Source organism: Myxine glutinosa, chromosome 11, assembly GCF_964187855.1.
Source record: "Myxine glutinosa chromosome 11, kmMyxGlut1.1, whole genome shotgun sequence".
Lineage (NCBI taxonomy): Eukaryota > Metazoa > Chordata > Myxini > Myxiniformes > Myxinidae > Myxine > Myxine glutinosa.
In genome coordinates this window covers 112,772,457-112,789,381 of record NC_136271.1, presented here as the reverse complement: position 1 = coordinate 112,789,381, position 16,925 = coordinate 112,772,457, and the positions used below count along the sequence as shown (strand labels likewise).

General features: G+C 45.0%; 2 protein-coding genes across 2 annotated transcripts in view; one reads left to right on the top strand and one right to left on the bottom strand.

Moving 5' to 3' along the window:
* LOC137436980 (zinc finger and BTB domain-containing protein 18) overlaps positions 1-16,925 on the top strand; it is a 110,553-nt gene that overhangs the window by 26,579 nt on the left and 67,049 nt on the right. The window lies entirely within an intron of this gene.
* The window catches only part of LOC137436984 (uncharacterized), a 91,049-nt gene that overhangs the window by 13,325 nt on the left and 60,799 nt on the right, over positions 1-16,925 (bottom strand). Inside the window, exon 2 of the mRNA XM_078787005.1 lies at positions 6,086-6,242. The gene's annotated coding sequence lies outside the window, so the exon portion shown is untranslated. The remainder of the gene's footprint in view (positions 1-6,085; positions 6,243-16,925) is intronic.

Here is a 16,925-nt window from a genome sequence, read left to right as displayed (position 1 = left end):
CAACGTCGGCTAATTCAGATTTTTCGAGTATGGCTGTACGTGATAAACAAAGAGCACGGTTCGTAGATCGTAAATCCATTAGTGCCGTGGGCATCGGGTGACTGGGTGCGGCGTAAAAGGGATAACAAAGTCGAGTCCTTACGCTATTATTATATAGATGGTATATGAACGATGCATGCACAGCATACCACAAGGTGAGAATGGCCAGGTAAAAGGGGAATGACTGGAAATTTTCGATAAATTTTACCTTAAAAGTAAGCAATGCTTGTAAGAGCATTTTTCATTTCATTCAACATTCCAAACAAAAAATAATGTGTGGATGTGATTTAGTTAAAACTGAACAGTGGATTTATGTGCAGTCACGGCTGATACCGGTAGTTGGTTTCATGCATTAACTACTCAAAAAAAGTAAACTACTGGTAGTTGTGGCCCATGTTGCTTTGAATTTTACAATTGCTAACACATCAGCATTGTTCACGTCTAATATATACCAAAGTTGGTAGGCCCAATGTTGGTAGGTCCACGAACGCGTTAGTAGGTCCAATACTCTCAGCCTTTCCTCCATGCTCCAATTCCTTAAATCCTGCAACAGTCTTGGGCACCCTTCTCTGCACACTTTCTATCACAACTAAACTCTTTTTCCAAAATGGTCACCATACCACTGTTGCATACTCTAGGTGAAATCTGAGCAGAGTTTTGTATAACGGAACAAACATCAATTTGTCCATAGGTGTGAAAGTCCCTTGGATAATACCAAGTTGGTGGTTGGCGTTCTTCACACAAGTTCCTACATGTGGTCAAAACCTAACTTCGCTATCAAACCCAACAACCAATTCTTCCTGCTGCGAAAACTTCTTGTATATCTGTCATCCACCCAACTGTACCATCTGTCAAGTTGCATTCATTATTTTTTTAAATCTGGATTGAAACCAAGCTGCCATTTGACAGACCAATCACTAAGAATATCAATATCGGCCTGCTGGAACTCCATGCAGACATTATCATCAACTTTGCATCATGTACAAACAGCTTCACATGACTCTTAACTGCCGCCAAAGACCCCGAGCGAGGAAAGGCCACAAAGAACATCCCGGGCCTGCAATCCGCCGGAGCAGTGAAGCCTGGAGTCTTCCTGGCTAGAATTATTGGGTGGATCGAGTCGTGGTCACTCCAGGTTGGAAAGAGCTGACAACTGGCTCTGCTACTAGCATGCCTGTATACATGCGGACTAGGCCTATTCCTCATCAGGCCTGATCCTTGCCAGGCCTTTAGGTTACGCAAAACCGCGGCGTCGTTTCCGGGCTTATCAATTCCTTCATCCCAGCCAGGCATCGATCCAGCATTTCAAAGGAGTAGGACTGAGAGGGAACGTGCGAGGAGGTTCGGCAAACTATTTACATTTCATTTGAGACCATGGCATTTCCGGTCAAGTAAGATGGGGGCAAGATGCTCCCTGCAGGAAAGGTGGAAGAAGATGAACGACCCCTCTCTATCCCACCTTACGACCTCCCTCCTGTATAACCTTCTCAGATTTGGTTACCTGTTCAGGATCCTGAACATCCGGCTATCTGTCTGAAGGCATAGAGGGATATTTGAAATGGAAAATGTACAGTATAGTGACCAAAAGGACAGAGCAGGATGTACAGACACAGTGAGGGGTGGTGGACATCTTACCCCAACCTGACTAAAGAATCGATATAATCACAGGTGGGCTTTGTGGTGTATTTTTGAGTCGATAATAGTCGTCAAGGCACGACTTGCACCTAGAAATACACCGCACAGAGCGATGAGGAACACGCACGAGGTGCGTGTGAGGTAGGAATCAAAATGAACCAGAATATGATCCTCTGAGTTGTCCAAAAGATTCAATAACAATACAATGAGAACAACTCTGTTATTCCTCGCTTCCCCCATCTATGGAACCATCTTGCAAAGGCTTTTCTACGTCACTCTTCCCTCAAGGCCTTGAAACAAGCAGTACACCGCCATCTCTTAATTGTCATCCCAAATTATGTCCCATGTTCTCTATTACCCCCATGAACCCTTCCTAACCCCACTATCACTGTTATTTATTGCTAGTTTCAGTGTTTCCTCCCTTCCTCACTTTCACATTTTCCTGTTTGTTCATTCCCTTGATATTGCCCCACTGTCAGATCTACCTCGCTCTTCCATAAGTCTCGTTCCTGTAAAGAATTGAAAAGAAAGGGAAGAATTAGAGGGAGATGTGCAGGTAGAGGAGTGGAAGTAAGACATGAAGGAAGGCACCCAGCACAACTCGAATTCTCGCCCTAGGAACCACTTGGGTAGCATCAGAAGCTTTGTGAAGTCCTTTAATGATGATGATTTACAAGTATTTGTTTTGATTGAATATTTAGAAGAAACTTTAACACAGGAAGTCAATAGGCCCACCAAACCTGCACAATCCTGCCATTCCCATTACTTCCTGATGACGATACCACTCAATATTAAAACTATCCACTAACTTTACAGTCACTACCATATTATAGGGAAACCATTTCATGCATTAACTCGGGTTCATGGAACACCTCACCCCACGCGGTGTTCAGGTATATAATTAATTTTAATAAATAATTATTTTAAAGTCCCTATTAAAAATTCCGGAAGTTTAGTGCCGTTAATACAGTCTTAAACACCACCTTATTTAACATGTACAAGTACTGCTAAATGGAAGGGTTTTGAAAGTGGCAAAAAGTCGAATTGTGTTCTACAGTGTTCAAGTATATAATTCCATTGAAATAAAATAAAGATTTTAAAGGTTGTAGAAAAAAAAACAACAACCGGAAGTTTACCGCTGCAGATGCAGATTTTATACACCGCCTTATTTAACAAGTTACATTAGTTATTCGTGCCTGTTGTATTTTGTTTGATGAAAGGCAGACAGTAAAAAAAAATCTTTGCGTGCAGATCGGGACAAATTCAGAGCCAAAGTACAGTTGAGCTGCAGGTTATTTTTCCGATTCATTTTCCAATTGGTGTTCAAATTTTGGTGCCTAGAACTTTCAATTGAAATTAAGTTGTTCCTCGATCATAAACTGTCATTTGTGGACAGGACGGAGAGACAGCAGTGAGCCATGCTTAACCGCACTTTTTTCTCTGTGTGCGCGGGGTAACTAGTCTCTGAGTAAAAGACCCTTGCCTAACTCCGGTCTTAACTCTAATTTTCTTTACAGTAAGACTATGATTCCTGGTACTGTTTCTGTCCATTCGGCTAAAAAAAACTCTTCTTCGCTTATTTTATCTCTACCCTTCATTATCTTAAACATCTCCATCAGATTACCTCATAATCACCTACTTTCTAATGTAGAGTCCTGTCCTTTTCAGCCATTCCTCATGGATTAGTCGACCGAAAGTAGTCTAGGCCCGAAATCATTCTCGTCGCTCCTCTCTGAAACCCTCTCTATGGAAGTTATGTCCTTCCTCAGACGTGGTGACCAGGACTGAACACAACATTCCAGATGATGCCTCACTAACTTCCTATACAGTGTTAAAACTACTTATTTTGAACTCATCCGCTTACAAATGCCATCTACAACCTTATGAGCTGATGATGAGACGATGATGATGGTACCAAGGGAAGGGGAATGGAAAGGGCTGGTGGCAGGAAGGGCAGTTGATATCCACCATTTTGTGTAAAAAAAAAAAAAAAAAAAAAAAAAAAAATACAGTAATAGGTGCATGGCTTATGACCTCATAAAACATAATACACGATATGACTACAGTATAACAAGTTCGCAAACAATGTGCAAATTAAGGCTTATCAGCCAGGTGAAGACCAAGACCAGTTAAAACCAAAAGGTATATATATATATATATATATATATATATATATATATATATATATATATATATATATATGAGGGGCAGCCAATAAGTAACCTTAAAATATTTTTCACAACTTGTTTATTGCATGTGCGTGTGTAACTTTTTCAACATAATCTCCATTGCGTTCAATGCATTTTTTCCAGCGATTTACTAAGGCCTGGATTCCTCTAGAAAAAAAACATATTTTTGCTGCTTGTGTTGCCATTCGTGCACCGCCTCTTGGACCTCTTCGTCGGATCGGAAAGGGTTTCCACCAAGCGCCTCTTTAAGTGGCCCAAAGATGTGGTAATCTGAAGGGGCGATGTCTGGCGAGTAGGGTGGATGAGGAAGACACTCAAAATGCAGGTCCAAAGGTGGATGGAGGTTATGTTTTCACCCCTGTCTGTCCGTTTGTGAACAAAATATCTCAAAAAGTTGTGGACGGATTCAGACAAAATTTGGCAGAGATGTAGCGTATGTGACAAAAACGAAATGATTAGATTTTGGTGAAGATCCGGATTCGGCTACTAGAATTTTAAAAGTGATTCTTCACCATTGGGAGATAGGGCCAAAACGATACATGGCATGATATCTGAAAACGTTGTGGATGGATTTGAACGAAACCTGGTGGACCAGTTGGGTGGCTGACAAGGACGATTCGATTCGACTTTGGTGAAGATCTGAATATGGATTCGGATAAGAGTATTATTTAATTTTTAAGTGATTCTTCACCATTGGGAGATCAGTCTAAAACCAACATATAGCAGGATATCTCAAAAAGTTATGGATGGATTTGGACGAAACTTGTTGGACAGGTTGTGTGTGTGTGTGACAAGGACGATTCGATTCAATTTTGTTGAAGATCCGGATCCGGATCCAGCTAATAGAATTTCTTAGGCGATTCTTCACCATTGAGTGATATGGCCAACCAGGCGGAGGTATGTATGCTCTCTACTGAGCGCCGTTCTAGTTGCAGCTGTAGCGTGGGCCGTATGGGGCCAAGCATTGTCATGCTGCAGCAAAACACCGGTAGTGAATAGTCCACGACGTTTTGATCTGATTGCTGGTTTCAGATGATTTTTAAGGAGGTCGCAGTATGATGCACTGGCGACTGTGGTCCTTCTGGGCATGTATTGCTCTACAAGTGGGCCTCGGCTATCCCAGAAGAGTGTCAGCATCACTTTTCCAGCGGACGGCTGTGTGCGGAATGTTTTGGGCTTTGGTGAAGTTGAATGGTGGCACTCTTTGCTTGCCCTCTTTGTTTCTGGCTGAAAGTAGTGGACCCAGCTTTCATCCCCAGTCACTACGCGCTGTAAGAAAGCGTCGCCTTCTGTTTCGTAACTTCGCAGAAGTTCTTCACATGCGTCCACTCGAAGTTCTTTCAGTTCAGGTGTGAGTGGTCTAGGCACCCACCTTGCGGAACCCCAGCACATTGTGAATGATATATATATGTTGTGCTGAATCATGGCTAATGTTCAATTCAGAGATCACTTCATCCAGCGTAATGCGACGGTTTTCCCTTAGCACGCGTCAACTCCTGCAACCATTTCTGGTGTGTCGGTTGTGTGAGGCCGGCCCGAGTGAGCAGCGTCTGCCACACTGGACACTCCACTTTTAAACTTCCTGTTCCAGTTGTACACATGCTGCAGCGATAAACATGCGTCACCATATTGCATCTTCATTCTGCGATGGATTTCACTGGGATTCATACCCTCACTTCCCAAGAAACGAATGACAAAACATTGCTCCTCCCTGGTGCATGCTTCTAAGAGAGCCGCCATCTTGGAACTGCTCTTCTGACGTCATACGCTCAATGTTGCCAGATCTAAAACAGGCAAAACATGACTCTTACCCATAGATATAACATATGTCGTCTCAAATTCTCGAATTTATATCGCCATTTTAAGATTACTTATTCACTGGCCCTTGTATGTATATATACACTCGTGGACAAAAATATATAGACACCCTTGCACTTTTTTCAATTAACTCACAATTTTCTCAAAAAATAATTTGAAATTGACAAAAGTATTTTGTCTCCACAATTCTTTATTTCACTGTTAATATTACAGAACCTTTGTTTTTATTCAGAACTTAATAAATCCTTTTAAATCAGAAAATAAAAAGAAATGGCATTGACAAAATTATTGACACCTGAGACTTAATATTGGGGCTCAGAGCAGTGGGGTCCTCCTGGGTCTCCTACCATAGAACCCTCTTTCATTGAGTTGGTGATGGATGGTGCGAGTTGAAACTGTCGTACCTTGTGTCTGAAGGTCAGCTTGAATCTGTTTGGCAGTTGATCTCGGTGCTTTCTCCACCATTCAAACAATCCTTCGCTGCAATCTTCGATCAGGTTTTCTCTTGCGGCCACATCCATGGAGGTTGGGTACAGTGCCGTGGGCTCCATGCCCATTGCTCTACACATAGTGACACAAAACAGCAGAATGACTCCTTTTCTCTATTCAAACTGGTTGAATGAGTGATTTTTATACTGCAGGCACCTGCAACTCACCACAGGTAACTTCAATTCCAAAGTAAAACAGAATATTTCCCTCACCTGCTTGAAATCTAATTATTTCTAACAACTTCTAAAAGGTGCCAATAAATAATTTTAGGATTTCTGTGTGGAATAAACTTAGATTTAATAGTTTTTTCAGCTTTTCTTTGTTTTGTTCCACTGCAAACCAAAGAAATACATATGTGGATGCCAAAAGATGTTTTAATTTCAACTATTTTCTGGAATAAATTGTGCATTATTTGAAAAATGTGCAAACGTGCCAATATTTTAGGCCACGACTGTGTATGCATATATTACATATATGTACAGTCACGTGAAAAAGTAAGTACACCCCATGTAAAGTTGTGACTTTTTCAACATATTTCAACATACAGCTATTTGATCTTAATTTCAACAATATTGATAGAAAAAGGTGATATAATATAACAAATATCATGAAACATTTACATTTTGTAGTCCATTGTATAATTCAAATAAACATAAATGCAAATGTCGCATGTGGAAAAAGTAAGTACACCCCTACATTTATCACTACTTCAAATACCTAAAATTAGAATCAGGTGCACCAGCTCAGGTGCAAATGATTAGAACATCGTCAGAGAGGATCTTGGAGGAACCTGTCTTATTTAAACCTAAGACATTAAGTTTGGTTTGCTCTTTGTTGTTGGAGTGTGCGGCATCACCATGCCTAGATCAAAAGAGCTCTCTGAGGCCTTCAGAAAGAAGGTTATAGATGCCTACGAGTCTGGGAAGGGATTTAAAAAGATCTCCAAACAATTTGAAATCAATCATTCGACTGTCCGGAAGATCATCTACAAGTGGAGAAGATTCCAAACAACTGCCAACTTGTTCAGGCCAGGCTGCCCCAGCAAGTTCAGCCCGAGAGCAGACCGCAAGATGCTGAAATAAGTTTCGACAAACTCCAGAATGTCATCACGGGACCGACAGGTAGCTCTTGCCACTGTTGATGTCAAAGTGCACGAGTCTACCATTAGAAAGAGGCTGCACAAATTTGATCTACCTGGGAGGTGTGCCAGGAGGAAATCTTTGCTGTCCAGAAAAAACATCAGGGCAAGACTAAAGTTTGCCAATGAACACCTAGGCAAAGACCAGCACTTATGGAACAATGTGCTCTGGACAGATGAGTCAAAGGTAGAGCTATTTGGGCACAGTACCAGAAGACATGCTTGGCGAAAACCAAAGACAGCATTTGACCACAAAAACCTGATACCAACTATAAAGCATGGTGGTGGAAATATTATGGTTTGGGGCAACTTTGCTGCATCAGGACCTGGGCAGCTCACCATCATGGAATCCACGTTGAATTCTTCATTGTACCAGAGGGTGCTTGAGGATAATGTGAGGCCATCTGTCAGAAAGTTGAAGCTCAACCGAAGGTGGACCTTGCAACATGACAATGACCCAAATCATACCAGTAAATCCACCAAGGAATTGCTTAAAAGAAAGAAATGGAGGGTTCTGGAATGGCCAAGTCAAAGCCCAGATCCAAATCCCATCGAGATGTTGTAGGGGGATTTGAAACGAGCTGTGCATGCAAGAAACCCCTCAACCATCGCACAGCTGAAAGAATTCTGCATGGAGGAGTGGGCAAAAATTTCTCCCAGTTGATGTCAGAGACTGATAGATAGTTATAAGAAACGCCTACTTGAGGTTGTTTCTGCCAAAGGGGGCAATACCACCTATTAGAGCCAAGGGTGTACTTACTTTTTCCACATGCGAAATTTGCATTTATGTTTATTTAAATTATACAATGGACTACAAAATATAATATAACAAATATCATGAAACATTTACATCACCTTTATCTATCAATATTGTTGAAATGAAGATCAAATAGCTGTATGGCTGAAATATGTTGAAAAAGTCAAAACTTTACATGTATGGGGTGTACTTACTTTTTCACGTGACTGTATATATATACATATATATATATGTATATACATATATTGTATATACTGTATACATATATTGTATATACTGCATACATATATTTTATATACTGTATACATATATTGTATAAACTGTATACATATACTGTATATACGGTATACATATACTGTACATACTTTATACATATACTGTATATACTGTATACATATACTGTATATACTGTATACATATACTGTATATACTGTATACATATACTGTATATACTGTATACATATACTGTATATACTGTATACATATATTGTATATACTTCATACATATATTGCATATATGTATATATATGTATATACATATATTGTATATACTGTATACATATTGTTGCGGTTTTGAGTTTTGTATAATACAGGTTAAATTTCCCCCTCATAGTTAGTCACACAACAACATGTAGCCTCATTTGTCGTGCAGTTATTTCTTAGTATGTGTGAGAATAGTCCTTTTCGGTGTTAGTCTCGCGTTGGGTAGAATAATGAGCGTTAGGTTTTCATCGCTTATGATGCCTCGATACTCCGATTGGTTTGGCGCGAAATACCACGAGGTCGGGCCTGGCAAGTTGATCCAGACCGAATGAGGGCTGCAAACAAGCTGACGGTAAGCGCGAGCCACCAATCAGGGCTCACAGCGTGTGGCTGCAGCACTGCGTCACAGGGCATGGTTGGACCGTTCGAGAAAGCACAGGGCATGGCAGATATAACCTGTCGCGCGAAAGCCCCCACCCCAGTTATGGGAGAGGCGCTTGACGAACGCAGCAGTTTTGAGGGGAGAGGCGCTTGAACAAGTTATCAGCCCATAAGAGCAATTGAGCCACCCGGGACTCTCGGGCAGTTGGCATTCGGAGAACGACGCGCATGAACCAGGATACGCGCTCATATGAAAGTGACACTCAGTTGAGCTTGAAGCTGAGCCGCTATAGAACATTGGGTTATGCGAGTGATAGCGCGCTGGTTACTGAACGCGCTGTGGAACCGCCAGCCACGCTGAGAGACGTGTACCTTTCCTTCCTGCCTAATCATCTGCCTTTGTTCGAGGGACCCGCTCCGAGGATCCTTCCACCGCCTGCTCGCCATCATCGCGAGATGTGCTTTGACCGAGGAGAGCCGGACGGGGCCTTTCCTGGGCGACCAAGTCGGCGCGTATGGCCTGAACAGCATCCTGCCTGCAATTCCCTGTGTGAGTGTGAACGGGCCCGAGTCTGGGGATTAAGAATAAGACTGCTTAAGTTCTGCTCTGTGTCTGCTTTCTACCGACTTGTACATACTTGTGTGGGAATAATAAATTAAACCTGTGTTCTTCCTTTTATTCGATCGTCGCTGTGTTTGCCACCATTGACTAAGCGTGGTACGAATAAAAACCGCTCGAGTTCCAATAATAACTAGAAAACTGCGCGGACCACGTGGTACTCAATCCGCTCGGTGTACCCCAAATTACACATGGCTCGTGCGAGGCTTGCTTCCTCGCTTCCGCGGCGGCGCAGGGATTTAGGTACGAGGAAGGATTGTCCTGAAACCCTACCTTGCGTTTGTCCGGGAGGGGCGTTTCAAGTCTCTCGGTTCCGCCAGGCCCAGAAAGAACAAGGGGCTTAATTCCCCCTTTGTAGGAAGGGCGGCGGGAGAACCGTAACAATATATTGTATATACTGTATACATATATTGTATATATGTATATATATATATATATATTGTATATACTGCGTACATATATTGTATATACTGCGTACATATATTGTATATACTGCGTACATATATTGTATATACTGCGTACATATATTGTATATACTGCGTACATATATTGTATATACTGCGTACATATATTGTATATACTGCGTACATATATTGTATATACTGCGTACATATATTGTATATACTGCGTACATATATTGTATATACTGCGTACATATATTGTATATACTGCGTACATATATTGTATATACTGTGTACATATATTGTATATACTGTATACATATATTGTATATTGTATGGCCTGAAGCACACCAAACCAAGCCTTCAATCACACTGTCTTTATTTATTTATTTATTATCACACGAAAATCTCTACCTACACATAAAACAAAGAAGGGAGAAGGGAGAGAAAACCCGAATAGGCCAGTCAAGAGTAGGCAGGTCCAAGAGTAGGCTGGTCCAAGAGTAGGCCGGTCCAAGAGTAGGCCGGTCCAAGAGTAGGCCGGTCCAAGAGTAGGCCGGTCCAAGAGTAGGCCGGTCCAAGAGTAGGCCGAACAGTAGGCCCCAGGGCAGGCCCCGTAGTAGGCCCCAAGGCAGGCCCAACAGTAGGCCCCAGGTCAGGCCCAGTAGTAGGCCCCACAGTAGGCCCAACAGTAGGCCCCAAGGCAGGCCCAACAGTAGGCCCAACGGTAGGCCCCACAGCAGGCCCAAGAGTAGGTCCCAAGGCAGGCCCAGTGGTAGGCCCCAGTGCAGGCCCAGCACGAGAGGGTAGGAGTAGGCAAGTTCATGAGTAGGCCCCAAGGCAGGCCCAATAGTAGGCCCCAATGGTAGGCCCCAGTGCAGGCCCAGCACGAGAGGGTAGGAGTAGGCAAGTTCACGAGTAGGCCCCAAGGCAGGCCCAACAGTAGGCCCCAGGGCAGGCCCAGTGGTTGGCCCCAGTGCAGGCAGAGTTTAATCCAAGTCCACCGTCAGGTGCAGAGGTGGCCGCAGGGGTTGATCCGGCACAAGTCAACCTTCAGGTACCGAGGTGGCAGCAGGGGTTGATCCGGCATAAGTCAACCTTCAGGTACAGAGGTTTCTGCTGACAACTCGACGAGCACACGAAAAGGCACTCCGCCATGAGGTCTCTTCCAAAATGGCCCTTCTCCCCTCTGAATCACCTTCCTGGCCCCTCCCCTGCCCCACAGCCAATCATAGGCTTTATACCCATGGACCAAACCACTTGGTCCAACTCACAGGGGGGTGTGGGGGAAGGAAGAAGAAAAAGGTCACAAACCGTAACACCTCCCCCCCTTAAAGAAGAAAACTTTACCCCAAGAAAAGTTTTCTTTTACAAAGGCAGGATAAACAGTGCAAGCATAAACTTAACCCAGCATAAACAGTGCAATAAACAAACAGCCATCTCTCCGTGACATTTACAGGCATCATAGCTCATATGCAGGGGCACGAAGAAAAAAAAATCTCTTAAGCTCGAGATAGAGCATCTGCAATGACTATCTCGACCCGAAATATGTACAATTTTCAAGATGTACGGGTGTACTAAAAGCCCCCATCAGTTCCCTATCAGGTGCTTGTGGAGCCACGCCATCTAATTCACTCGTCAATATCTTGATGCTTTATATGACCTACCAACTGGCCGGCCGAGGTCAGCCTCACGCTCATAGTACCTTTTAAGCATATTAACGTGGCACACCCGGTGGGGTTTCCATCTGTCATGGGTCCGCACCACGTAGTTCACCTCACTCAGCTTTTTTTCGACCCAGTAGGGACCGCTAAACTTCGCCAATAGTGGCTCCCCGGGCAGAGGTAGTGAAACTAGCACTTCGTCTCCAGGCCTAAAATTACGAGCTGTCGTATTCAGGTCAAAACGGGCCTTCATTACTCGCTGAGATACTTTCAAATGTTTCTTGGCGACATGGCAGGCAGTGGTAAGTCTTTCCCGGAAAGTACCTACATAGTCCCGAAGGTTAGGGTTCTCCGTCTCTTCAAGGAATCTCTCTTTCACTACAGGGGAAACACAAACCCTATTGCTAGCCAAATCATTTCCCAATACGAAACTAATACCCTCTATGGGGAGAGTGGGGACTATTCCCACCATCACGGGTCCTGTGACCAAATCAGACTTCAAGTTCACCCTATGTAAGGGGACATAAAGACCTGCAATGCCCTGGATTAAGGCACTCGCTTTCCCCGAACTACTCAAAGTCAATGGTAAAACGGTAGACAACATCAACGACTGGGCGGCCCCAGTATCCCTCAGAATAACTACGGACTTGACTTTCCCGTCCCAAGACACTTGGCCCTTTGATACAAAGGATTTATAATGGTCCTGTACGGGGCTCGTAAGGTCCGCAGTATCCTCAGCCTTAACTGTAAGGGCACGATCCCTGTGGCTGTCCACTTTGGTTCGAACCAATGCAATAGGTCTAACGGAGTCTCCCTGCTTTTCCTCCCTTTGCAATTTCCAACAATTTTTTTTTTTTTTTTTTTTTTTTTTTTTTGTTTTGTATACAAGTTCGAGGCTCGTGAAAGAGCGAACATTAATCACACAGAAAGACAAACCGACACATAAAACATATAACATAGGGAGCGGTAGACAAGATGGGGAGAGAGGGGAAGGACACAAACACAACATTTGAGAGCAGGGACCGAGAGACATGGAGACATCGAGAGATCTGAGAATGGGCGAGGGCTTTGGGGGGGGGGGGGGGGGCGTGGGAAGGGGGCAGTGGGAGAGGTATAAAAACATATGGACCCTGCCAGGACTTACAGGAAAGAAGTTGGAATTTCAAACAAGGTGGATCTGGGGTGAATTAGCGGGGGTAGAAAAGATCAAGGTTTTGGATGGGGGAAGATAAGAGATGGTGGTGAACAGCTGTTTTAAAGACCTGGAGGGAGGAGTGGGATTGAAGGGAGTGAGGTAGTTTGTTCCAGAGGCGGGAGAAAAGAGGAATGAAAGAGTGAAGGTGAGCGGAGAGCCGAGATTTCGGCAGTTTAACCATCAGAGGGTTGCTGGCAGATCTTGTGCGACCTGTAGGAATATTTGGGGGACAGAGCACAGAGAGAGCTGGGGGTGCAAGGCCGGAGAGGAGTCGGTAGAAGACAGAAAGACCACCTACCTGCCTGCGGTGAGTGAGTGAAAGGCCCTCAGAGATAGCTTCATCGCGGGAGATTCCAATAATTCTGAAAGCTTTGGTTTCAACAGCGTGAAGCCGAGCTAGGTGTGAGGCAGGAGCACCGGCCCATAGGGGAGAACAGTATTCCATTGAGCTGCGGATGAAAGCCTTGTATGTGGTGAGGAGCTCAGGTGTGCCTAGGAAGGACTTCGCACGACGGAGGATGCCCAGTCGGCGACTGGCTTTGGAGGCCAGCTTGGAAATGTGGTTTTCCCAAGAAAGATCATGGCAGATAGTGAGACCCAAAATCTTGAGCGACAGAACTTCTTGGAGAGGATTGTTGAGAAAGTAGATGGGAGGGTTGTCCAGTCGATCTTTTCGGAGAGACATAGTAAGAGTGTGAGATTTGTCAGGATTGAAAGACATGTTCCACTTGTTTGACCAGTCTGTGATTTTGTCCAGGTCTTCAGAGAGTGAGGAGGCAGCAGACTGCCGATCTGAGGGAAGAGGAATGGAGCGGCAGAGAGTGGAGTCATCAGCAAAGAGATAGAGAGGATTTTCGAGAGAGTCAGAGAGATCATTGATGAAGACCAGAAAAAGCACGGGGCCCAGAACACTGCCTTGGGGAACTCCAGCCTGAACAGGAAGAGGAGATGAGAGAAACCCATTCAGGGCCACACGTTGACGACGACTAGAGAGGAAGTCCGCCAGCCATGCGTGGAGATTTCCATGGATACCAAAGGAGGAGAGTTTGGTGAGCAGAGCGGGGTGCCAGACCGTGTCGAAGGCACGTGATATGTCGAGGGAGACAGCTCTAATTTCCTGTTTGGCATTGAGGACCTCCATCCATTGTTGAGACAGTAGAAGCAGCATGTCCAGAGTAGAGTGACCTGGTCTGAAACCAAATTGATGATCAGAGATCAAGCCATTGGAGAAGAGGAAAGATTTCATATCAGAAGCAATGATGGATTCCATGACTTTGCTGATAATTGGGAGAAGGCTGATTGGTCTGTAGTTGCTAGGATCTGTTTTTGCACCTTTTTTGTGCAAAGCGGTGATGTTGGCTGATTTCCAAGCAGATGGCAGTTGACCTTGAGCAAAAGAGAGGGTGAAGAGAACAGAGAGAGGGTGAGATAGAGCAGCAGAGCAGGATTTTAGGACCCGTGGGCTGATGCCGTCGGGTCCAGTTGCAGAATCAGAGTCGAGGGTTGACAGAAACTTTTCCACCTTGTCAGGAGGAAAGGACACGGAGTCCAGGAGCAGCAGGGTACGACTGGGTATGGTGGGTACAGAGAGGGATGGGTTTGGGACACAAGATTTAGAGGCAAACACAGAGTTGAGGCATTCAGCTTTTTCACGTGCGGAGTCAGCTGTGTAGCCGTTTGAGGTAAGGGAGGGGATGGAGGGGGAACAAACACCAGAAACGGATTTGACCAGACGCCACCAGGATTTGGAAGAGGGAGACAGATAAGAGAGTTCGGTCTTGAGAACGGAGAGATATTGTTTCCTGGCTCTCCTGAGGGTGGACACACACTTGTTTCGGGCTTTGTGAAAGGAAATGAGATTTCCTTCCGTTGGATTTGCTTTCCAGGAGACGAAGGCAAGTTGTTTCTGGGCAACAGCCTCACCACAAGATTCCGTGTACCATGGACGGGAGGAAGGGTATGACAACTGAAGACGAGATGGGATAAATCTGTGCATGAGAGAGAGCAATTTACTTTGGAAGAATTCCCAGGATGAGTTGATGTCACTTCAGATGTCCCCTCTGTTTACAGTAATAACACGTGGGGGCCGGTCCCCGGCGAGATGCCTGACTCGACCACTCAAACTGTCTACCCAGAGACGGCCGCACCAATGGACCCCTATGGTCTGTCCACTTCCCCTCTGACCGGTCATCACTAACCCCCTTCTTGTTATCCCAGGTAGTACCGTAATGAGGAAAACCAAGGCCTCTCTTATGGGTAAGTTCATAATCATCTGCACCAACAGCAGCTTTTTTCAACTCACCAACCTTATGATCCGTAAGGTGTGTCCTAATGTCCAAGGGGATACTGTTCCTAAACTCTTCCATCAAGATAACCTCCCTTAGATTACCATAGGTCCTATCCACTTGTAGAGAACGATACCACCGATCAAAACTCATTTCCTTCTCTCTCGCAAATTCAACAAATGGCTGCCCAGCCTGTCTTTTTAAGGTTCGGAACTTCTGCCAGTATGCTTCTGGAACTTGCTCAAAGGCTGACAACACAGCCTTTTTAACAGCCTCATAGTTCTCTGACTGATCCTCCGACAGAGCTGAATACAATTCCTGGGCTCTCCCTATGAACCCACTTTGTAGTAGCAGGGTCCAGTATTGTACCGGCCACTGAAGACGTTTTGCTATCTTTTCAAAAGACAGAAAAAACGTTTCCACCTCCTCCTCGTTAAACTTGGGAACAAGCCTAATGTTCCGAGCCACATCAAAGGAACGGGGGAGATCATTTTGACCCCCACCTGAATCGATGGAAACCGGTTGGGCCTCTCCCACCTGAATTTCTAATTTTCTTAACTCAAACGCTCGTTGCCGTTCTTCTTTTCTCTTTCAAACTCTTTCCCTTTCTTCCTTTTCTCTTTCAAACTCTCTTTGCCGTTCCATGTCTTCTAACTTTAGTCTGAGCTGTCTTTCTTCTGATTCTATCCGGGCAAATTCCAAGGCTTCACTCCTCAATCTTACCCATGCTTCTAAACCCATGTGACTGACAATAGCCGAAACAATCGCCGCCTTTTTCATACGAGATGTCCCACTAACCCCAAGATGATCAGCTACAGCTCGTAACTCTACCTTACGTAACAGTTCTACATCTTGCACCGATAGCCCCTTCTTCTCCACAAATTCCTTTACTTCAAAATCCATCTCCTCAGCCATGGTGTACGACTGTAGTAAATATAGAAGTATCAGCACCGGAAACAAAAGTCAAATGATCTGCCAATGAGAAAACTTACTACTGTGAAAAAATACAAAAATCCAAGACAGGTATCATGTAATCCAGGCTCCCTGACGAGTCCCCAATTTGTTATGGCCTGAAGCACACCAAACCAAGCCTTCAATCACACTGTCTTTATTTATTTATTATCACACGAAAATCTCTTCCTACACATAAAACAAAGAAGGGAGAAGAGAGGGAAAAACCCGAATAGGCCAGTCAAGAGTAGCAGGTCCAAGAGTAGGCCGGTCCAAGAGTAGGCCGGTCCAAGAGTAGGCCGGTCCAAGAGTAGGCCGGTCCAAGAGTAGGCCGGTCCAAGAGTAGGCCCAAGAGTAGGCCGGTCCAAGAGTAGGCCGGTCCAAGAGTAGGCCGGTCCAAGAGTAGGCCGGTCCAAGAGTAGGCCGGTCCAAGAGTAGGCCGGTCCAAGAGTAGGCCGGTCCAAGAGTAGGCCGGTCCAAGAGTAGGCCGGTCCAAGAGTAGGCAGGTCCAAGAGTAGGCAGGTCCAAGAGTAGGCCGGTCCAAGAGTAGGCCGAACAGTAGGCCCCAGGGCAGGCCCCGTAGTAGGCCCCAAGGCAGGCCCAGTGGTAGGCCCCACAGGAGGCCCAACAGTAGGGCCCAAGGCAGGCCCAGCACGAGAGGGTAGGAGTAGGCAAGTTCACGAGTAGGCCCCAGGGCAGGCCCAGTGGTAGGCCCCAGTGCAGGCCCAGCATGAGAGGGTAGGAGTAGGCAAGTTCATAAGTAGGCCCCAAGGCAGGCCCAACAGTAGGCCCCAGGGCAGGCCCAGTGGTAGGCCCCAGTGCAGGCAGAGTTTAATCCAAGTTCACCGTCAGGTGCAGAGGTCGCCGCAGGTGTTGATCCA